Source organism: Ovis canadensis, chromosome 1 (genome assembly GCF_042477335.2).
Source record: "Ovis canadensis isolate MfBH-ARS-UI-01 breed Bighorn chromosome 1, ARS-UI_OviCan_v2, whole genome shotgun sequence".
Lineage (NCBI taxonomy): Eukaryota > Metazoa > Chordata > Mammalia > Artiodactyla > Bovidae > Ovis > Ovis canadensis.
Genome location: NC_091245.1, coordinates 133,106,801 through 133,131,992, shown reverse-complemented (window position 1 = coordinate 133,131,992; position 25,192 = coordinate 133,106,801). Strand labels below are relative to the sequence as shown.

The window sequence follows — 25,192 nt, the reverse complement described above, 5'->3', positions numbered from 1 at the left end:
AAGAACTGACTTGTTTGAAAAGACCCTGATGCTGAGAAAGATTGAAGGGGGGAGAAGAAGGGGACGACAGAGGATAAAATGGTTGGATGGCATCACCGACTCAATGCACATGCGTTTGGGTGAACTCTGGGAGTTGGTGATGGACAGGGAGGCCTGGAGTGTTGCAGTTCATGGGGTCACAAAGAGTCGGACACGGCTGAGTGACAGAACTGAACTGAATGGAGACCACAAAAAGATCAGTGGTTGGTAGGAGTCTGGGGTGAGGAAGGAAGGCATGAACAGGCAGAACAGAGGGGATAGTGAGAGAGTAGTGAGACTACTCTGTAATACACGGTATCAGAGACGATATATAATAGTCCAACATACAAGCATGCATTTGTGAAAACCCATAGAACTGTACAACGCAAAACGTGAGCTCTAAAGTAAACTATGGATTTTATTAATGATACAGCAATATTGGTTCAAGTGTACAATACCAAAGCAAAATGTTAATAATTCATGAGGGAGGGCTCTGTATTTCCTGCACAAATTGTTTTCTAAACATAAAATTGCTCTTAACAATAAAGTCGATTAAAAACTTTGGGTGGGGGATACCAAAACAAAGTTTACTGTAATACTTGGCATTACTCTTTGTTAAACATGTGAAAATATCACAAAACGCCTGCATGGTAGATATTCAATAAGTGGATGTGGAAATTGGCTCAAAATTACTATGGAATGTTTACACTGGAAATGAAAGGGGAAGAAGAAATTGGTTTTTCCAGTAGTCATGTACGGAATGTGAGAGTTGGACCATAAGGAAGGATGGGCACTGAAAAATAGATGCTTTTGAATTGCGGTGCTGGAGAAGATTTGAGAGTCCACTGGACAGCAAGGTCAAACCAGTCATTCCTAAAGGAAAGCAACCCTGAATATCCACTAGAAGGACTGATGCTGAAGCTCCAATAATTTGACCACCTCACCAAAGAGCTGACTCACTGGAAAAGACCCTTGACTACCCTCATGGCTCAGGCGACCAGGAGTCTGCCTGCAACGCAGGAAATTTGCATCTGATTCCTGGGTTGGGAAGATCCCCTGGAGAAGGAAAGAGCAATCCATTCCAGCATTCTTGGCTGGAAAATCCCAAGGACAGAGGAGCCTGGAAGGCTACAGTTCATGGGGTTGCAAAGGGTAATTTGGCAAATTGGAAGTGGTCAAACAGGAGATGGCAAGAGCGAACATTGACATTCTAGGAATCGGCAAACTAAGATGGACTGGAATGGGTGAATTTAACTCAAATGACCATTCTATCTACTACTGTGGGCAGGAATCCCTTAGAAGAAATGGAGTAGCCATCATGATCAACAAAAGAGTCCGAAATGCAGTACCTGGATGCAATCTCAAAAACGACGGAATTATCTCTGTTTGTTTCCAAGACAAACCATTCAATATCACAGTAATCCAAGTCTATGCCCCGACCAGTAACACTGAATAAGCTGAAGCTGAACAGTTCTATGAAGACCTACAAGACCTTCTAGAACTAACACCCCAAAAAGATGTCCTTTTCATTATAGGGGACTGGAATGCAAAAGTAGGAAGTCAAGAAACACCTGGAGTATCAGGCAAATTTGGCTTTGGAGTACAGAATGAAGCATGGGAAAGGCTAACAGAGTTCTGTCAAGAGAACGCACTGGTCATAGCAAACACCCTCTTCCAACAACACAAGAGAAGACTCTACACGTGGACATCACCAGATAGTCGACTCTAAAATCAGACTGATTATATTCTTTGCAGCCAGAATGGAGAAGCTCTATACAGTCAGCAAAAACAAGACTGGGAGCTGACTGTGGCTCAAATCATGAACTCCTTATTGTCAAATTCAGACTGAAATTGAATAAAGTGGAGAAAACCACTAGACCATTCAGGTATGACCTAAATCAAATCCCTTATAACTATACAGTGGAAGTGAGAAATAGATTTAAGGGACTAGATCTGGTAGAGTGCCTGATGAACTATGGACGGAGATTTGTGATATTGTACAGGAGACGGGAATCAAGACCATCCCGAACAAAAAGAAATGCAAAAAAGCAAAATGGCTGGCTGGGGAGGGCTTACAAGTAGCTGTGAAAAGGAGAGAGGCAAAAAGCAAAGGAGAAAAGGAAAGATATACCCATTTGAATGCAGAGTTCCAAAGAATAACAAGGAGAGACAAGAAAGCCTTCTTCAGCGAAATAGAAGAAAACAATAGAATGGAAAAGATTAGCGATCTCTTCAAGAAAATCAGAGATACCAAGGGAACATCTCATGCAAAGATAGGCTAGATAAACGACAGAAATGCTATGGACCTAACAGAAGCAGAAGATATTGGAAGAGGAGGCAAGAATACACAGAAGAACTGTACAAAAAAGACCTTCACGACCCGGATAATCACAATGGTGTGATCACTCACCTAGAGCCAGACATCCTGAAATGTGAAGTCAAGTGGGCCTTAGGAAGCATCACTAGGAACAAAGCTAGCAGAGGTGATGGGATTCCAGTTGAGCTATTTCAAATCCTGAAAGATGATGCTGTGAAAGTGCTGCACTCAATATTCCAGCAAATTTGGAGAACTCAGCAGTGGCCACAGGACTGGAAAAGGTCAGTTTTCATTCAAATCCCAAAGAAAGGCGATGCCAAAGAATACTCAAACTACCGCACAATTGCACTCATCTCACATGCTAGTAAAGTAATGCTCAAAATTCTCCAAGCCAGGCTTCAGCAATACGTGAACTGTAAACTTCCAGATGTTCAAGCTGGTTTTAGAAAAGGCAGAGGAACCAGAGATCAAATTGCCAACATCTGCTGGATCATGGAAAAAGCAAGAGAGTTCCAGAAAAACATCTATTTCTGTTTTATTGACTATGCCAAAGCCTTTGACTGTGTGGACCACAATAAACTGTGGAAAATTCTGAAAGAGATGGGCATACCAGACCACCTGACCTGCCTCTTGAGAAACCTGTATGCAGGTCAGGAAGCAACAGTTAGAACTGGACATGGAACAATAGACTGGTTCCAAATAGGAAAAGGAATACATCAAGGCTGTATACTGTCACTCTGCTTATTTAACTTCTATGCATAGTACATCATGAGAAATGCTGGGCTGGAGGAAGCACAAGCTGGAATCAAGACTGCTGGGAGAAATATCAATAACCTCACATATGCAGATGACACCACCCTTATGGCAGAAAGTGAAGAAGAACTAAAGAGCCTCTTGATGAAAGTGAAAGAGGAGAGTGCAAAAGTTGGCCTAAAGCACAATATTCTGAAAACTGAGATCATGGCATCTGGTCCCATCACTTTATGGCCAATAGATGGTGAAAAAGTGGAAACAGTGTCAGACTTTATTTTTTTTGGCTCCAAAATCACTGCAGATGGTGACTGCAGCCATGAAATCAGAAGACGTTTACTCCTTGGAAGGAAAGTTATGACCAACCTAGATAGCATATTCAAAAGCAGAGATGTTACTTTGCCAACAAAGGTCCTTTTTAGTCAAGGCTATGGTTTTTCCTGTGGTCATGTATGGATGTGAGAGTTGGGACTATAAAGAAAGCTGAGCGCTGAAGAATTGATGCTTTTGAACTGTGGTGTTGGAGAAGACTCTTGAGAGTCCTTTGGACTGCAAGGAGATCCAACCAGTCCATCCTAAAGGAGATCAGTCCTGGTTGTTCATGGGAAAGTCTGATGTTGAAGCTGAAACTCCAATATTTTGGCCACCTGATGGGAAGAGCTGACTCATTTGAAAAGACCCTGATGCTGGGAAAGGTTGAGAGCCGGAGGAGAAGAGGAAGACAGAGGCGGAGATGGTTGGATGGCATCACCAACTCAATGACATGAGTTTCGGTGGACTACGGGAGTTGGTGATAGACAGGGAGGCCTGGCGTGCTGCGGCTCATGGGGTTGCAAAGTGTCAGACACGACTGAGCGACTGAACTGAACTAGATGCCTCAATTTTAGCCAATATACTGCCTCCTCATTTTTCTACAAAATCTTGGTGTACTGCTAGTGAATAAAGATGACTTAATGCATGCCTTGGGCCAGTTTCTTGTGTTTGAGCTCTCTTCTGTATTCAATGAGATCGCAGTCACCAACACTCTTTATTTGTATTTTTAAAAGTTATTTGTTTTTAAATGAAGGGTATAGCTTTACAATACTGTGTTGGTTTCTGCCATACATCAGCATGAATCAGCCATAGGTATAAGGATGTCCCCTTCCTCTTATCCTCCCTCCCACCCCATCCCACTCCTCCTGGTTGTCATAGAGCCCTGGTTTGAGTTCACTGAGTCATACAGCAAATTCCCACTGGCTCTCTGTTTGACATATGGTAATGTATATGAAGGCACAGAGAACAGACTTATGGACACGGGCGAGAGGGCGGAAGGAGAGGGTGGGATGGATGGAGAGAGTAACACGGAAACATGTACACCAATACTCCTTAGTTCTCCAAATTAAGTGGGAAATTTATGGAAAACAAGGGAGAAAAATCAAATCCAATGAGTCTTCTTAAACTACAAACGTGTGAAGTGCGGGTGGAATGCCAGGGTCCAGGTATGTAATCCAGGGTAAAGACAACAGTGGGCTTCTGGGAGGGATGATGAAAACAGGGCATCCCCAAAGTCCCCCAACCACCTCCGTTATGACTTGAATGCTGCACTTAAAACTCCAAACAGAAAGCATGTGTATAAAGACAGCTGTGTTTAAAGCGATCTGCATTCTGGTATGTGTCCAGCCATGAAAAAGAGTGAAATACATGCCTACCATCCATCACTGCATCTGCCCGAGCAATTTCATGGTGTAATAACAAGGAACAGAGACACAGAACAGTTCAGCTGGCTGAGGAATTAAATTACTTGGCCTGAAAGAACTCACGTCCAGTTCCTATTACCATAGCTTTGATTTCTGGAATTAAATTTAGACGTCTATGAATTCAATTATCTCTTTGGACACCATTAAAACAGTAGCACACAGCTATGTTTTAATGATGTGGCATCTTCTCCTAAAAGCCCCAACATGCCAAGATTATAACTTCTGTTTGCAGTTTTCATAAATAGCTGGAAACGCAGAAAGGGAAAAATAAATAAATAAAAATTTCCACCTTCTCTTCAACTGCTAGACAACTCTGTTCTGTGATGTGACCAAGGTGAGTCAGCTTTACATTTATTTTTTTATTTGGCTCTGTGTTGGGGCTTCCCAGGAGGCTCTGATGGTAAAGAATCCCCCTGCAACACATAAGACCCGGGTTTGATCCCTGGGTTGGGAAGATCTCCTGGAGAAGGAAATGGCAACCCACTTCAGTATTCTTGCCTGGAGAATCCCATGGATGGAGGAGCCTGGTGGGCTACAGTCTATGGGGATCACAAAGAGTCAGACACAACTGAGTGACTAACACTTTCATTTTCACTTTCATGGGGCATGTGGGATCTAACTCCCTGACCAAGGAGTGAACCCAGGACCCCTGCATTAGGAGCTCAGAGTCTTAGCCACTGGACCACCAGGGAAGTCCCCAAGGTGAGCCAGAGTTACCAAAAAAAAAAAAAAAAAGGCAAGAAGGTCTAGTTTCTGGAAATGTGAGGCTGAGCATCATAGAGCAATGTCTTATCAACAAGTAAACTCACAGTAAAATAGTACTTTGAGCACACGGTGGAATATTCATTCACTCACACATTTTAGCCTCTGTCAATTTAGAGTAGACAGCTTTTCCAGCCTTTAAATTCCAATAATGAAAACAATTTTAAGGCATGAGGGAATGATCTGAAAACGCTCATCATCTTAGGAGCATCTGAATTTAATAAACAGGTTGAAGGGCCACAGGGACATTATTATGAGGAAATCAATCACCGAGGATACAATTTTGTGTATCAGCAAGTAAGACTTTAGGTGGGTGAAGGATACACTACATCACAAAGGTGGTGTTCAGATTTCTAAGTCTGACCTTGATAGATTCCACTCATCACAGCTGGCTCCCTAAGACGCCCTCAAGACAAGAAAAGATTCTGATTCACTTACTAGTTTCAGTCGATTTTTGTTTAAGTCATGCAAAACAGTTCACCATTTGCATTCTCTAAAAAAGCTGTATTTATTCTTTCATCTTCTCTGTTAAGACTGATAACTTTTCTCTCCCTGCACTCTGTAGGACAAAGGAGAGGAAAGGGCAGAGAGAAAGTTGATTCCCAGGGTTTTTGTGAATTGACAATGAGGAGACCCGAACTACAGCAGAGATGAGGGAAGAGTGAAAACAGAGCCGCTGGCAGCTCCCAGAATGTAAGGACCCACAGTCTCAACAGGAAGACACTCAGACACTTCTGTGTTCATCGAGAAAGGGGAAGAAAAGAGTCTCCCAGGGTAAGGGGATAGAGAGAAAAAGCAAAGTTTTCAAAAAGGTAAACAGACAGTCCTTTCCCACTCATTCCAGCCCAGGTCTTAGTGCTGCCAGTTTAGCCTGGAAGGTATGATGGCTGGATACATTTGTCCCCAAGGGAAGCAGTCCCTGAAATTATGGCTGCTAAATTAGGAAAATTAGAAGTTGCCAGAAAATGTGAGAAAGTAGGAAACTTATTATTCACGGTTCTGAGTAAATGTTACAAGAGAGGGGACAGCTAAGTAAGAAAAAGCCACTCTCTCCCCCATCTAAAAGGCACCATTAGAAGCCAAACATCAGATGGAAGGCACACTTCATGTAAATGATTCTATTTATATAAACCATGAAAACAGTTACTCCTCACCCATGTTAGAACTCGAGGAGCTGTTACACTTTGGCGAGGGGAAGTTTATGACCAGGAGCAAGCAGAAGGGGGGCTTCTGGGAGTCGGCAAGGCTGTGCTTTGCTCTGGGTGTGTCCTGTTTTGAAAATCCATCGAGCTGTAATACTGTGTTAGCTGCGCTTCTCTCTGTGTACACGGTGTGCCTGTTTAGTTGCTTCAGTCGTGTCTGAGTCTTTGCAGCCCCATAGACTGTAGCCCGCCAGGCTCCTCTGTCCATGGGATTCTCCAGGCAGGAATACTGGAGGGGGTTGTCATTGTTACTCCAGGGGATCTTCCCGAACCACTGATCAAACCCACGTCTCCGGCACTGGCAGGCGGATTCTTCATCACTGAGCCACTGGGAAGCCCCTATGTACAATGTGTGCTGTGTGCTCAGTCTCTCAATCATATCAGACTCTTTGCAACCCCATGGACTGTAGCCCACCAGGCTCCTTGGTCCATAGGGATTCTCTAGGCAAGAATATTGGAGTGGGCAGCCTTTCCCTTCTCCAGGGGATCTTCCCAACCCAGGGATCGAACCCAAGTCTCCCACATTGCAGGTGGATTTTTTACCATCTGACCCATCAGTTCAGCAAAAAGGATTAAAAAGGAGAGGACATGGCTACTCTTCTTACATACTCTCACAACTGGTCTAGGATAATCAAACTGTTATTTTCAGGGCCTACAAATCGGAAAAAGTATACCTCCATTTCAAGCTCCCAACCCCCTATGAGCAAAAATTATAAGGAGCTGAACACATTAAAACATAGAAGATTATAATACATATAAATTTGGCCTCATTGAATTAGTTAAGTTACTAATTCTCTAAATTAATTCATCAGTTTAGATATTTTGTTAAGTGAATTTGATGCTCATAGTATTCAATCCATCATATGCTGATGATTACTAAAAAAAAATTACTTACTTTTAATACACTGTTAGACTCTGTTACCTATAGGTAACATCTAAAACTGACCCCCACAGATTTCTCTTGAGCAGTGTATTGAGTTTCAGTATAGTTGCTTTGATGGCATTTCTTAGGTGGTGGTGGTGGTTTAGTTGCTAAGTCGTGTCCAACTCTTGCAATCCCATGGATTCCTCTGTCCCTGGGATTCTCCAGGCAAGAATATTGGAGTGGATTGCCATTTCCTTCTCCACAGTATCTTCCCAACCCAGGAATCAAACTCAGGTCTCTTGCATTGCAGGCAGATTCTTTACCAACTGAGCTATGAAGGAAGCCCCATTCCTTAGGTAGTGGGTATTATTAACTTGTCAATGAAAGGATCTCTGAGAATCTGACTAACCTCTCCTGAAAAATGCCCTGTAGCAGGAACTCTTTGTACGCTATGCTAAAGCCATTCTTAACACCTTCCTCTATCCATTTTTTGACCAGAGAAAGTAAGGGACCAAATTCTCCATGGCCTTGTGGACAGGGAAAGGAAGGCGACCAAGATATTGCTGAATAATCTGATGCCAGGGGACACATACTTGAACTTCTAGGTGGGGATTTCAGGAAAGTTTTTACTTTCCAGATGATAAGATTCCTACTCATGGTCAGAGCTCTTTTGTTCCTTTATCCCCTGCTCTTCTACTTTAACTGGTGGGGCAACAGCCATCTGTCAACCAGTAGGTGAGGAACATTAGGATGTAGAAGCTAATTAAGATGGTGAGGGGGAAAGATACAAAAAGGAGGGCTCTGTGTATCACCATGCTAGCCCAGCACTCCCAACACCAATGACTGGATTTCTGTTACTTGCAGCTAAAGGCATTCCTTACAGATTGTTCACTAGCTTCCTCTGGACCCCCGGTCATAGGTTCCTGGTTTAGGAAGATAAAGACCAAATAAGACACCCAAAATTCATGACTCAGGCCTTAAGGGTGAGTTAGACAGGTCATAACCTTAATCTAAACTAGGATGCATGAACACTTACACATGTAATGAATCCCTATGCCGGCGAGAGAATCCACACTCCTTACTGCTTAGTAGATGTGCCATGTGCTGAATGCATTAGAAAGTCCACAGGAAAGTAATTCTTGTGAGCGAGAGGTGTCAGGGCTGGTAGGACATGAAAAGTGGGTGTGAGTATGAGGTAGGAATAGCCTGATAATGAACAACCAGGAATAACAAGTCCATCAGCCTGGCTACACCAGAATTTCACATGGGCTCTGAATTTTAAGTGATAGATGCTCAGCTGCAGAGACCACATATCCATATATTTTTTTTTCTGTAGTCAGTGAACAGTTGAGTATTTGAGTTGAGAGGGATGTGCACAAATTGATACTGAGCAAAAAAAAAGTGTGGGGGGGTAATGCGTTAATTCACCCATTCATCCAATCATCCCACTATGTGCATCTCAAAGCCACACATCAGTGTTTCTTTTTACCAAGTGCCAGGTGCTGTTTCAGGCACAGGGGGTGGAGGAGTGAACGAGACAGAGCCACCGCTTTCTTGGAACATGTTTTAGTAGGGAAGGCAGAATATGGGCAGATAAATAACTATGCAAAAAATGCAGTAGAAAGGAAAGGCAAATGTGTTAACCAGTGACTACAAAAGATGTGTGTGTGGTGGGGGATAGCTTCTCGAATAGGATGGACAGGGCATAGTCATGGAGAAAAGGTCGTGGGCATGAGACTTGGAACGCTGAAAGAGTCAAGGTGGGTGTATGGTTAAGACAGGAGTAAGTGCGTGTACAAAGACCCTGGCATAGGGGTGAGCATTAGCACAACCAAGGGGGAAAAAAAATGAAAGCCACAACAAAGAGCCAGTGAACTTGTAGAGGTGGGGGTGGAAAGCTGAGTGCCGAAGAATTGATGCTTTTGAACTGTGGTGTTGGAGAAGACTCTTGAGAGTCCCTTGGACTGCAAGGAGATCCAACCAGTCCATCCTAAAGCAGATCAGTCCTGGGTGTTCTTTGGAAGGAATGATGCTAAAGCTGAAACTCCAATACTTTGGCCACCTCATGTGAAGAGTTGACTCACTGGAAAAGACTCTGATGCTGGGAGCGATTGGGGGCAGGAGGAGAAGGGGACGACAGAGGATGAGACGGCTGGATGGCATCACCGACTCAATGCACATGAGTTTGGGTGAACTCTGGGAGTTGGTGATGGACAGGGAGGCCTGGCGTGCTGCAATTCATGGGGTCACAAACAGTCAGACACGACTGAGCGACTGAACTGAAGGTGAATGGGGAAAAAAAACAAACTCAAAGAAAAATATGTGACAGAGACCGTATATGGCCTGCAGAGCCTCAAATATTATTTGGCTCTTCACAGAAATACTGCCGCCCCCTGGCATGGATGGTGGGTTGGGAGTGAGGAGGGGATGGGAGGCTGTGTCCTGATCTGGGGACACAAGAGACACGAGGAAATAAAGTGAGAGTCCTCATGGGCTTTAGGAAGTCCAAGTTCCAAAATTCTATTAATACAGCAGAAACCACAGTGATCTCTGCCTCTAGCCTCCTTCAGAGAGGGCAGCATGCAGGGTCCAAGGAGGCTGGGCTCTTCAGTATGGCAGAATGCATAAAAGTATGAAGTATGGGACCCAACTGCCTGCTTCTGAATCTCAGGTCTGTGACCATGAGCAAATTACTGAACCTCTTGGGGCCTCCATCTCCTTATCTGTAAATGGCAAACTTGTAACAGGAAGCTTCACAGGGGTATGATGGAAAACATATGGGCTAAAATTTGCAAAGTACTTAGAAGAGCACCTGACCTACAGCAAGTCCCATGTAAGAGAGAAATAAAGGCAAGACCACGTGCACAGTGTGTGGCACAACACCCGGTCCAGGTGTGTGAATGAATGAATGATGCGTGACTAAACCCCACAGAAATATTCCTTCAAAACACTCGAAATCAATGTAATCTCTGACAACTGTAAGCACAGTTTGATTTTCTTTATCTGAAAACAAGAGTCAGATGTTAGGCAGTCCTAGGAAAGATCTTAAGAGAAAAAAATACAAAATTACTTAATCTTTAAAGTTCAGGAAACCACTTTACCTGTCTCCTGAGAAGCCTGTATGCAGGACAAGAAACAACAGTTACAACTTCAGATGGAAAAACGGACTGGTTCAAAACTGGGGAAGGAGCACGTCAAGGCTGTATATTGTCACCCTGCTTATTTAATTTATATGCAGAGTACATCATGTGAAACGCTGGGCTGGATGACTCACAAGTTGAAATCAAGATTGCCAAGAGAAATATCAACAACCTCAGATATGCAGATGATACCACTTTAATGGCAGAAAGCAAAGGGGAACTAAAGAGCCTCTTGATGAAAGTGAAAGAGGAGAGTGGAAAAGCCGGCTTAAAACACAACATTCAAAAAACAAAGATCATGGCATCTGGTCCCATCGCTTCATGGCAAATAGATGGGGAAAAAGTGGAAACAGTTACAGATTTTATTTTCTTGGGCTACAAAATCATTGCAGACAGTGACTACTAACACAAAATTAAAAGATGCTTGCTCCTTGGGAAAAAAGCTATGACAAACCTAGGCAGCATATTAAAAAGCAGAGACATCACTTTGCCGACCAAGGTCCGTCTAGTCAAAAGCTAAGGTGTTTCCAATAGTCATGTATGGATGTGAGAGCTGGACCATGAAGAAGGCTGAGCACTGAAGAATTGATGCTTTTGAATTGTGGTGCTGGAGAAGACTCTTGAGAGTCTCTGGGACAGCAAGGAGATCAAACCAATCAATCCTAAAGGAAATCAACCCTGAATATTCATTGGAAGGACTGATGCTGAAGCTTCAATACTTGGGCCACCTGATGTGAAGAGCTGCTTTACTGGAAAACACCCTGGTGCTGGGAAAGATTGAGGGCAAGAGAATGCAGCAGCAGAGGAGGAGTTGGTTAGCTAGCATCAGTGACTCAATGGACACAAGTTTGAGCACTCTGGGAGATAGTAAAGGAAAGGGAAGCCTGGTGTGCTACAGTCCACAAGGTCACAAAGGGTCGGACATGACTGAGCAATTGAACAACAACAAAGTTCAAACATCCTCTGTGACAGACTGTATTTTCAGAATTCTATCACCCTGTGGTCTACTTATATGAATAGAATCCAGTGTTAAATTTGTGGGTGTGTTAGTTACTAAAGTTCTTGCAATTCAGAAAACAAACGGTATTCACTGCAGGATGCTAGGAATGAAAGAAAATTGAAGGAAAATTATAATAATGATAGCTTAGCATAAAAGCAACTTTGCCTCATACCAACTTTTAAAGGCTGCCCTGTTTAATCTAGTGAGTGTCTAAAACACAAGAACAGCAAAGAGATAAGAGAAGCATTAACGCAAGGTCTGATGTAACTAGCAGCACTCATTTAGAACATCTGAAAAACAATTTATCTTTTCTTCATTGTCTCAATACATACTCATAATAAGAAAAATATTCCAGGAACACAGAAACAATCTAAATAGAACCTCAAGGACATAAGACAAGTCAGAGGACGGGGAGTTTCTAAGAAAACTGGTACAGTTTCTTTGTTAACTTGGTGTCATGATATTAAAAGGGCTGTTCTGAATCCTAAGAGTTAAGGATGGAAGATGCTAGGTCTGGTCCTGCCTGGGATCTGGTGTGGAAAAACAAGCAGAGAAGACCAATTCTCAGGTTTAGAAAAAATCTATCCGATGATATTTTTAAAATATTGTTAATTTTGTGGGTGAGATAATGTCATTAGGGTTCTGATGAAAAATGTTCTCGATTTTTGACATAGCCTAAAGTATTTAGTATACTTGTTGTCTTAACTTTAATCATAAAAATATGTGGAAAGGGAGAAAATGATATTCTAGCAAGACTTAAGAAATATTAAGGTTGGAATATAATTATTGTAAGACACAAAATTGCTTTTTTAAGTGACTATCTCGGAGGCAAGAAAAGCCATATATAATCAAAAGCAGATTCTTTTCCTGACAGCTTCATGAACCAACCAGGACTAAAGAGAAGCACCTAAGGTGATTAAAAAGTTTCAGAGTCATTTAAAAATCTTGATACACGAAACAAAATCTTGGTTAACTAGACATTATGCCAGAAAACTTTGAATGAGCAAATTCCTCATATCCAAAGATTTGATTATGTGTATTTAGGATAGAAAGTTGACAATATATGATCCTTAGTCATTTAACATATTTGAGTGGGTTCTAGGTTCCAGTAAGTTTGTTCCAGACCCTGCAGTTATTGCTGGGAATAAAACAGACAAAATTCCCCATCCTCCTGATTGTTTTTGCTGCTTAGTCACTAAGATGTGTCTGACTCTTTGAGACCCCATGGGCTATAGCCCGCCAGGCTCCTCTGTCCATGAGATTTCCCAGGCAAGACTACTGGAGTGGGTTGCCATTTCCTTCTCTAGCGGATCTGCCAGACCCAGGGATTGGAGGGATGCTGGGAGGTGGGGAAGAGATACATTAGGAGTTCAGGATTACCAGATACACACTACTATACAGAAAAGATAGACAACAAGGTCATGTGTATAGCACGGGGAACTATATACAATATCTTGTAATAACCTGTAACGGGAAAGAATCTGAAGTGATAACTGAATCACTTTGTTGTACACCTAAAACTAACATAACATTGTAAATGTACTGTATCTCAATAAAGAAGAATAAAAGTACTAATAAGGGACTATGCCCTGAACAGGTGCCCTTTCAGCAAAGGCTACGTGCCTAGCATCCTTTTCCATGTGTCTACACACACAGGCACTAATAAAAAGCTATAGATGTTTCGTGCATGAAATGGCCACAGAGCCCTTCAGAAAAGCCACAAAGCAAGACCCAGCCTCACATTTCTTTTGAGAACACCTTTGAAGTACCTGCTCTTTGGAAAGGAGAGAAGCTCTCTAATTCTGTGGTTCCCCCCTCATCTCTCCTGTGAAAAAATAAGTAGTTCTACTTGGGAAGCAATGACATGTAACGCTGTTCCTTCCTCCAGCACAGGCAGAAACTGCTTTAAGCCCTCGTCTTGCCCTAGATTCTCAGGAAGGGGCCTCCATTCCAAGGAAGAAACAGATACAGGCAGACCTCGTTTTATCGCTCTTCATAAATACTGCATTTTTCACAAACTGAAGGTTGTGGCAGCAAGCCTATCAGCGTCGTTTGCCAACAGCATTTGTGTCACAGTCCAGTCGTTCTCACAATAATCCCAATCTTTTTGTTATTATTACATTTGTCATGGTGATGTACGGTCAGTGATCTCTGATATTACTACTGCAAAAAGTTAACAACTGGCTGAAGACTCAGATGGTAACATTTTGAGCAATAAAGCATTTTTTAAATTAAGGTATGCACACTTTTTGTGGACAGTGCTACTGCACACTTGAGACTACAGTATAGTACAAACAACTTATATACACAGGGAACAAGAAAATTGTGTGGCTCCCCTTGCCATGATGCTTGCCTTACCGCGGTGGACTGGAAGCCATCCATCCTGTCTCCAAGGTCTGTCTGTGCATCTGTCTACAGCCAACCTCAGGTGGTACCGTCACTAGGTGGGCAGAATGCAGGCTTTGGATTTCTTAGGGAGGACCTTGTATCACAGACTGAGGAGTTTGCCCTTATTCGACTAGTGAGCCATGTAGAAAAACTTTAAGCAGAAGAGTGGCAAGACTGGTTGCATTTCAACAGGTATGAGCTGGCAGAAGTATGAAGGACAGGCAAGTCTGGGGTGACGGGTGGGCAGGGGAGAAGGCTCTCAAGGAGCCTAGCTGAGGAGGACTTGGGAAGTGAGAGCTTTGAGAAAATAACACGACAGAACTGGTAGCTATTTGGATGGAGGGGGTTAGTGGGAAGATGAAGCTGATGTCTCCAGAGGGAGAGAGTGGGTGGAGAACAGTTACTAACAGCAATGGAGGATACGGCAGGGAGAATGGATGGCCAGAAACAGAAATGCATGGGTTCAGCTTTGACCACGATGGAATTTGGATGCTAGATTCTTAAATCTATTGCAGAAGCCTCCAGTAGACAGCTGCAAATGAAGGACTAGAAATTTAGGACACAAATACATAAATTTGGAAAGCACTGTTGTTCCATTTCCAGTAAGTACAATGGTGCTATACATTTTTGTTTGTTTGTTTTTTGGTGGGGGCAGTGAAGCAGAAAAGGATTACAGCTTTATTGCTTTTCCAGGCAAAGGGAGATACACTGGGCTTCTGCCTCGAAAAACTATTTGTCTCCCTGTTGTTGCTTTTTAAAATTGAAGAGCTACCCTTCTTAAAAGATCACAGATAACAGAGCAGATGGCCACTTACTTTCTGCATTGCTAATATGTTCTATTCCAATACCACATGTAACTAGTAACAGAATCTGGCCTTCTGAGGTCTAATTATGCCATTCCTCCCTGACATTCCTCATGCCCTACAAGCATAATTCAATCTGCTTCCCAATTCCAAGATTGATGTGAAAAATTCCTTGAGAGGATACTCTCTAGTATGGATTAACCAGGGCATTTTACTATTTTTCAAACAATAGCATAATAAAAGGTCAGTCAGAATGTTATCAGGTACATACAGTGGACCAGGCATTCGGCTAGATTCTAAGGCTCGCAAAGAGAAAAGGCTAAGGAGGTCCTTGCCCTTAGGAAGCTTACATTCCATTGGGGGACAGACAGACAATAAGCAAGTAAAATAGCAATGGTGTGATTAGCGTCACGGCTAAATACAGAGGTAGGTAAGACTGAGTATATTGGGAGCAGGATATCTTGAAAAGAATAATCAGGGGAATTCATTTTGAGAAGCTGAACAGAAATCCAAACAACTGGGGGAAAACCTTTATAGAGAGATTCATCAGTCTTGGGGTGGGGAAAACTCGCTATGCTGACTCCTGGGACGTGAAGTCAGCAGCAGGGAGAGGGGCAGAGGGTGAGGCTGGAGAAGTGGCAAGGAGCTGAGTCAGAGAATCTTTATTCATTTATCTTTTTAAAGCTGTGGCATGTGGGATCTAGTCCCCTGACCAGGGAAGGAACCCGGGCTCCCTGTATTGGGAGTGTTGAGTTTTAGCCACTGGACCAGCAGAGAAGTCCCATATCCTGTGAATATTTAGATTCTTCTACTTAGAGGCCACGCGGGCCTGTTTGTACTGGCACCTTGATTAGGGAGAGGAAGAGGTTATGAGGAAAACTACTACTTCTTCAACTAATGCCAATGACAGAAAAAAAAAAACCCTGTTTTTCTAATTAGGAGTCAGGGCTGAAGCTCACAGATGTTCTAGATCTAGTAATCATGACAGAGACGGGATATACAAAGTTAATAAAATTTCCCAACGTGCAGATTGGAAAAGAACATTTTCAAATGGAAGGAAGTGGGAAAGCCTGTCTTGTTAGGAATGGCCTGTGCCTAAGCACTGCCAAGTGTGTTTCAGTAGCGATAACGAGCTGTATTTGAGGTTGGATGCTCAGTGGGTTAGGTATATAGAGTTGCTATTAAAGTGTGGTCTTGGCATTCTGCTCCTCTCTGACCAGTTCTACCATCATTAAAATCCTTCAAACGCAATGTTGCTGGCCTGTGACTATAAACATTTTCATAAAATCAAAGTGCTTCATTACCACTTCAACATGCGTGTGACTTCTTGGCTCCAATTTTCTGACAATTTTAACTATAAAATTCTCCCGAAAACTACTTGAGGCTAACCGACTAACACTCAAAGGAGGTACAAACACTTTAAAAAAACCAGTGAACTAGTGTTCCAGGATGTAAAGGATTCAAACTTTGATATACATTTTCCCCAATTTATCAGTCAAGCTGAAGATATCATAATTCTTCTGAAACACTTTAAACATAAAATGGAAGGTCTTTACATACACAGAAGTTGAAAGCAAAATGCTTTCCTGCTATTTGAACATCTATCAAATCTTTTTAAATGTCCAGAAGAGCTCTATTGATCCACATTAATTTTTACAGTCATTTTCCAATCCTAGGAAATCATATTTTCTACTATTCTTTTCCTTCCCTCAATTAAAAGCACTCCTACATATTTAAAGTCATAAATCATCGTTACAGTTGTTTACGATCCAAGTTTATTTTAATAAGGTTCTCAGTCTCATCTAGTACAGAAAGTGCTTAAGTCATTATCTCTTATTTTTGATTATAATAATTACAAAGCCTACAATACTTTCTAAAGACCTCATTAAAAAGGGACATGTCATAATAGCCATGATTAGCAAACCAGAGGTAGGATATTAGTCATTGCGCCCTAAGGAGAGCTTTTCTCTTTGACAGTGTGAGAGTGAGTTGATTAAGGAAACATCAGCCTCACACTGGCCTGTCCTCAGAATGCCAAGCTGTGCATTATAAACAAGTCAACTGTACATTTTACGCTTCAACATACATCTATATCGATTCTTTAACTCAGTTCTGAAAGCAAGCACAGGTTATTCTAATTTTTCCCATGTTAGATGTTAAGAAACGGGCTCAAGAAAATTTCATTAAGTCCAAAGCACACTTTATTTTTACTTTTTAATTAATTTTTATTGGAGTATAGTTGCTTTACAATGTTGCGTTAGTTCCTGCTGCACAGCAAAGTGAATCAGCAATATTTTTACATATATCCTCTCTTTTCTGGATTTCCTTCCCATTTAGGTCACCACAGAGCATTAAGTAGAGTCCCCTGTGCTGTACAGCAGGTTCTCATTAGTTATCTGTTTTATATATACCATCAATAGTATATATATGTCAATCTCAATTCATTCTAACCCCTTTTCCCCCTTGATATCTGTACATTTGTTCTCTACATCTGTGTCTCTATTTCTGCTTTGCAAATAAGATCATTTAGAGCATTTTTTTTCTACATTCCACATGGGTTACCTTTCAAAGATACTTCTGAAGCAAAGATCATCTTATTCACTAACAAGTTGTTTCTTTCCTAAACTACTTGGGTACACCTATTACATTAGATTTCTGTCTCCACACAGTTTTTTTTTAGTGCAAATACGTTCTATCATCATTACATGACCATAAATGAAATATTGCCCTTTCTTTCACAAAAGAAAGTGAAAGTGAAGTTGCTCAGTCGTGTCCGACTCTTTGTGATTCTTTCATGATGATAGTCTTTTCCAGGCTTGTAGCTAGTATGTGTTACCATTTTTAGTTTCCACCAACATTAATCTCATGACTACTGGTATTGGAACAGCTGTCATAACGAGATAGTAACTCTCCACTGCAACTTCTACAACCACGTTAAGAGTTCTTCACACTGGCCTGGCAACCTATTGCTAAGCAGAATACATTGGAAAATGAAGTTCAACTAACAGTTAACAGTGGTCTCAAATGCAAAAGAAGACTTCATTATTTGCTATAAGGAGATACTTACAATAGCAACTCATTTATAAAATTTGAATTACTATTGCACTCAATAAAATGGTGTGCTGTGCTGTGCATAGTTGCTCAGTCATGTTCGACTCTTTGCAACCCATGGACTGCAGCCCGCCAGGTCCCTCTGTCTATGGAATTCTCCAGGCAAGAATACTGGAGTGGGTTGCCATGCCCTCCTCCAGGGGATCTTCCCAACCCAGGGGCCGAACCCAGGTCTCCTGCATTGTAGGTGGATTCTTTACTGTCTGAGCCACCAAGGAAGCCCATGCTCTCCTATAGATATATTTTCAAGTAACTTCTAATACCACGGTATATTTGGGGATATCCATTGGCAAATCATTTCCCGAATTACACATTATACTTTACTAAAACAATTTAGTCAAAACACAAGAATTTATAGCCCATTACGTGCTCAGCATTCAGTTCTCCTTATAAGTATTTATATGGCACAATGTGTTGGATAAAACAGGACATAAATTAAGGCAATGAATGTCCATCTGCTGTATCTTCGAATGTGTAAAGATAGTACAACCAGATTGATGGCCTGAATGTCTTTATTTTTTTAATTCGATGATATTTTATGTGGAAATACTTTATTGGAACTGACTATAAAGTTATATTGGGATTTTTCACTGTGCTCAGGGTCTGTGCTCCTAGCCCCTAAGCTGTTCAAGGTTCTGCTGCTGCTGCTGTTGCTAAGTTGCTTCAGGCGTGTCCAACTCTATGCGACCCATCAGACGGCAGCCCACCAGGCTTCCCGGTTCCCAGGATTCTCCAGCAAGAACACTGCAGTGGGTTGCCATTTCCTTCTCCAATGCAGGAAAGTGAAAAGTGAAAGTGAGGTCACTCAATCGTGTCCAACTCTTAGCGACCCCATGGACTGCAGCCTACCAGGCTCCTCCGTCCATGGGAGTTTCCAGGCAAGAGTACTGGAGTGGGGTGCCATTGCCTTCTCCGTTCAAGGTTCTACTGTATTCCTATAACTCACATACATCCTCCATTACACTTTGTCATCATCAGATTATTTTCAACCTAATACCATGTAAATAGCTTTAAGTACAAAGTAAGTGCTATGTAAATAGTTGCTGGTTGGTGCACAGTAAATTCAAGTTTTGCTTATTTGGAACTTCTTGAAAAAAATTTCTTTGTGTGAATATTTCTGATTCATGATTGGTTGTATCATTATAATACAGAATCATGAATATAGTTAGCTACTGTATCTGGAGATTATTTTCCAGATGATTGACTTTCTTTCAAGGGTCAGGGAAGTTTTGCTAAGTTCTTTGTGATAGGGTCTTGGTACTAGTTTAGACTGAGAGTGGGAAACCTCATGTACTCCTGTTTTCGGGCTCCTAGAAGCCAATTTACGTATAACCAAGTTCAAAATAAAGTTCCAGCATGCAACTGATTGTTACAAGGGATTTGAGGTGCCACATGGCTCAAGTTAAGGAAATCTTTTTGAGTATAATATGCTGTTATGTGGATTTTGAGGTCAAAAGGAAAAAACAAAATAATAAATACATAGTTTTAAGGGCTACTGAGAAGGTCAGTTTTCATTCCAATCCCAAAGAAAGGCAATGCCAAAGAATGCTCAAACTACTGCACAATTGCACTCATCACACACTCTAGTAAAGTAATGCTCAAAATTCCCCAAGCCAGGCTTCAGCAGTACGTGAACCATGAACTTCCAGATGTTCAAGCTGGTTTTAGAAAAGGCAGAGGAACCAGAGATCAAATTGTCAGCATCCGCTGGATCATCAAAAAAGCAAGAGAGTTCCAGAAAAACATCTATTTCTGTTTTATTGACTATGCCAAAGCCTTTGACTGTGTGGATCACAATAAACTATGGAAAATTCTGAAAGAAATGGGAATACCAGACCACCTGACCTGCCTCTTGAGAAACCTATATGCAGGTTAGGAAGCAACAGTTAGAGCTGGGCATGGAACAACAGACTGGTTCCAAATAGGAAAAGGAGTACGTCCAGGCTGTACTTTGTCACCCTGCTTATTTAACTTATATGCAGAGTACATCATGAGAAATGCTGGGCTGGAAGAAGCACAAGCTGGAATCAAGATTGCTAGAAGAAATATCAATAACCTCAGATATGCAGATGACACCACCCTTATGGTAGAAAGTGAAGAGGAACTAAAAAGCCTCTTGATGAAAGTTAAAGAGGAGAGTGAAAAAGTTGGCTTAAAGCTCAACATTCAGAAAATGAAGATCATGGCATCTGGTCCCATCACTTCATGGCAAATAGATGGGGAAAGAATGGAAATACATGTCAGACTTTATTTTTCTGGGCTCCAAAATCATTGCAGATGGTAACTGCAGCCATGAAATTAAAAGACGCTTACTGCTTGGAAGGAAAGTTATGACCAACCTAGATAGCATATTAAAAAGCAGCGACATTACTTTGCCAACAAAGGTCCTTTTTAGTCAAGGCTACGGTTTTTCCTGTGGTCATGTATGGATGTGAGAGTTGGACTGTGAAGAAAGCTGAGTGCTGAAGAATTAATGCTTTTGAATTGTGGTGTTGGAGAAGACTCTTGAGAGTCCCTTGGACTGCAAGGAGATCCAACCAGTCCATTCTAAAGGAGATCAGTCCTGGGTGTTCTTTGGAAGGAATGATGCTAAAGCTGAAGCTCCAGTACTTTGGCCACCTCATGCGAAGAGTTGACTCATTGGAAAAGACTGATGCTGGGAGGGATTGAGGGCAGGAGGAGAAGGGGACGACAGAGGATGAGATGGCTGGATGGCATCACCGACTCAATGGACGTGAGTTCGAGTGAACTCCGGGAGTTGGTGATGGACAGGGAGGCCTGGCGTGCTGTGATTCATGGGGTCGCAAAGAGTCGGACACGACTTAGCGACTGAACTGAACTGAGATGTGAAGAATGGTGAATTCCATCTAAACTAGGGGTTCTACATTGACGACAACCAAATCCAGATGTTGGTTTCAACAAGGAATTAGTGTTTGGGGGCTACTACTGCCAGAAACCTGTTTAAGGATCTATATTTCCTTCCTTTTTAACTATTTTGTAATCCAGGCAGTTTGGACGGTTTAATTAAAAGACATTGGAGGGATATAAACTCAGGAGTGGAATTATTGGGTCATATGGTAGTTCCATTTTTAGTTTTATTTTTGAGAAACCTCTATATTGTTTTCCACAGTGGCTGCACAAATGTACATTCCCTTTAATAGTAAACAAGGTTGCCCTTTTCTGCACATCTTTGCCAACGTTTGCTATTTGTGCTCTTTTTGATGAGAACTATTCTAACAGGTATGAGATAATATCTCATTGTAGTTTTTATTTGCATTTCCCTGATAATCAATAACGTTGAACATCGTTTCATGTCTGTTGGCCATCTGTATTTCCTCTTTTGAAAACTGTGTTTTTAATTCTTCTGCCCATTGTTCAATCATGTTGCCTGCTTTTTTGATGTTGAATTGTATGAGCTGTTTGTATATGTTGGATATTAATTCCTTGTCAGTCATATCATTTGAAACCATTTTCTCCCATTCAGCAGGTTGTTTTTCTGTTTTTCAATGGTTTCCTTTACTGTGCAAAAGCAGTTAAGTTTAATTAGGTCCCATTTGTTTCTTTTTTCTTTTTTTTGCTATAGGCAGATGGATCCAAAAAAATAATGCTGTGATTTATTACAAAGAGTGTTCTACCTATGTTTTCCTCTATGAGTTTTTATCTAGTCTCACGTTTAGGTCTTAAACACATTTTGAGTTTATTTTTGTACACAGTATCAGAGAATGTTCTAATTTCATTCTTTGACATGTAGCTGTCCAGTTTTCCCAGCACCACTTATTGAAGAGATTGTCTTTTTTCCATTGTATATTCTTGCCTCCTTAGTTGTAGATTAATTAAGCATAGGTTGTGGGCTTCTTTTCTGAGTTATCTATCATTTTCCATTGATCTATGCGTCTGTTTTTGTGCCAGTACCATAGCCTTTTGATTACCAATTTGAAAAGATATATGCTCCTCAGTGTCCAAAGCAGCATTAACCTACATGTCCATCAACAGATGAATAGATAAAAAAGATGTGATATGTCTCTATATATTTACATATATATATACATATATATAAAACATAGATACATGTAAAAAAACTATGGAACACTACTCATTCATAAAACACACACATATGTGTGTATGTATTTATATGGATATATATATGTATGTATATATATTTTTATATATAGAGATTTTTTATATATAGAGATATATGTGTGTATATATATACACACACACATAGGAACACTACTCAGTCATAAAATATACACACATATTTATATACAGAGATATATGAGCATATATGTATGTATACACACACACATTATGGAAAACTACTCAGTCATAAAAAAGAACAAAAATTTTTTCATCTGCAGCAATATGGACGGACTTTGGATATGGAAAGCATCATCCCCGGTGGCTTAGATGGTAAAGAATCCACCTGCAACATGGGAGACTTGTGTTTGATCCCTGGGTTAGGAAGATCCCCTGGAGGAGGGCATGGCAACGCATTCCAGTATTCTTGCCTAGAGAATCCCATGGACAGAGGAGCCTGGTGGGCTACAGTCCATGGGGCCACAAAGAGTCAGACACTACTGAGCAAGTAAGCACACACACACACACTAAGTAAAAAGAAGTCCAAACATAAAGATAAAGACAAATACTATATGATTTCAGAATCTAAAAAATATAGCAGGAAAAAGGAAGGAGACTCATAGATAGAGGGAACAACTCGTGGTTACTAGAGAAAAGGAAAGGGGGAGGGTCAATACTGGGTTGGGAGAGTGAGAGGCCAACTACTGGGGTAAGACAGGCACGCGGATGCATTGCATAATACAGAAAATATATCCAATATTTTGTAATAACTGTATTCATTGCAAGGACTGAGGCTGAAGCTGAAACTCCAATACTTTGGCCAATGATGTGAAGAACTGACTCACTGGAAAAGACCCTGATGTTGGGAACGATTGAAGGCAGGAGGAGAAGGGGACGACAGAGGATGAGATGTTTGGATGGCATCACCGAGTCAATGGACATAAGTCTGAGTAAACTCCAGGAGTTGGGGATAGACAGGGAGGCCTGGCATGCTGCAGTCCATGGGGCTGCAAAGAGCCGGACACAACTGTATGACTGAATTGAACTGTAGATGGAAAGTAACCTTTAAAATTTGTATTAAAAATTAAAAAAAATTAAATATAAATATAAAAGACAATGGGAGTACAAAGAAGCCTTCCGTGTCTCAGCAGTGTAAAATTCTCAGCACTGAATGATCCAACCATCCAAACAACTTTTACACATGAACCATCCCCCAGTACCTCTCATTTCAGCCATATCTGGTTACTGGGCAGCTTGCACCATCAGATCTCAGTGAGCACAAGGATCACTGCCAGATGTAGCTTGGGATGGCAGCAATCCAACCCTGAACTTCAAAGGCATTTTCTCTTCCAACCATCACTTGCTTAGAAACCTAAACAAACCCCACTGGTTTGGCCACATATCTCTTAATCTGGTTAAGGCTATTAAAGTGTTTTGTTTTTCTTTTTGACATACATGCTATTCAAGCTCATTCAATCCAGAAATTCAGCATTTTTAATAAGACCTCAGAGCTGGCAGCCAATTCCCTCAAGAGAAAATGCTAGTCTCCTGTTTATCATTTTCAAATTAGTTCCCATATTTCAGTTCAAGGCTCAGTGATACAGTTACAGCCTCACAGTACTAGATACTGCCAACCCAGCACCCTGACACTTAGCTCTCAAAGCCACAAAGATTTGATTTATCAAATTTAGTCTTTTGACTCATCCACTGACAGAGATTTATGGTGGTAACATATCAGTTGCATGATTCACGCTGTGATCCTCCTCTGAAGTTTTTGCTTTTTTTCCCCTCTCTGAGTAGCTACTACCACGTTCGGAAAATGCAGGATAGAAAAGCAGCTGAAAGATTATTATATATTCAGTAGATTTTAACTCTAGACATCCAGACAAGATATAAAGTCAAATGAAGTGTCTCTCTCTCAGAACCAAGTTTAAAGACTGAAAAAGTATTGATTCACTAATAGACACACAATCTCACAACAGCCTGAGATCATATAAGGCTATGACAACTTCCCAGACTAACTGGAAGACAACATGGGCATAACTTCCTCCATGATTCAATGACAAGTTTTCACAAACCACAAATAATGTGTTTGTGCAATGAACCCTCCACACTACCATCTGGTGCTTATTTTCTGAGAAAATTTCTTGGAGCACACAGACCACAGTTAATTTGACTTTCAACTATACCTAGCACTGTGCCACCCACAAATCAAGCCTCAGTAAGAACTTCTTAAGCTGACTGCAACAGTCACCAGGATCCAGATTTTATTCCTTATGTTGAGCATCAGTCGTGTTGGTCTTTGCTTAATTTTCTGTGAAATAACTAGAACTGGGATGCCCCAGTGTCATTAGCAACCCTCTGCTTCTGAAACAAAGGTCAGTCCCAACTCCCTACTGGGCCTGATAAATGGATTAAAAAAAAAATCTCTTTTAATGGTGCCCATGTAGAGGGTACAACAAAATGTTCCCAGTAGTTGTGGCTAAGTCAAGGTATTCATTGGGGCACATGTCCTTGCAGGAAAGCTAGAGCAAGACACCATGAAACCATGTATCTATTATTTACACTACAACTCCATCAACAGCTCAAATGAACCCATGGACACAACTGTCCTCAATTCAAAGGAAGCTTATCATCATTATTTTTTATACTTTGACATGTTACCTTGAGTTGGGGCTACTGGACTATCATTTCCCCTTCATAAATAGTCAGGTTAACATGATGGGCTCAAAGGTTGTATTATCAGATCCATCCCTATCTTATTTGATTCAAATAATTTGATCAAATCAATAACACCATTAAAACGGCCAAGATATTGACCAAAGGGACATGTAATTTCTATGTATATTTCTCTCTGTTCATAACAATCCCATTCTTTACCAAAAAAAGACATATCTCTGTGGAACAATTTACACAGATGGAAAAGGTCAGTTTTCATTCCAATCCCAAAGAAAGGCAATGCCAAAGAATGCTCAAACTACCGCACAATTGCACTCATCTCATACACTAGTAAAGTAATGCTC

At 41.2% G+C, this 25,192-nt stretch overlaps 1 protein-coding gene across 6 annotated transcripts in view; it reads right to left on the bottom strand.

The window, feature by feature from the left end:
- Positions 1-25,192, bottom strand: part of APP (amyloid beta precursor protein) — a 313,643-nt gene that overhangs the window by 140,895 nt on the left and 147,556 nt on the right. The window lies entirely within an intron of this gene.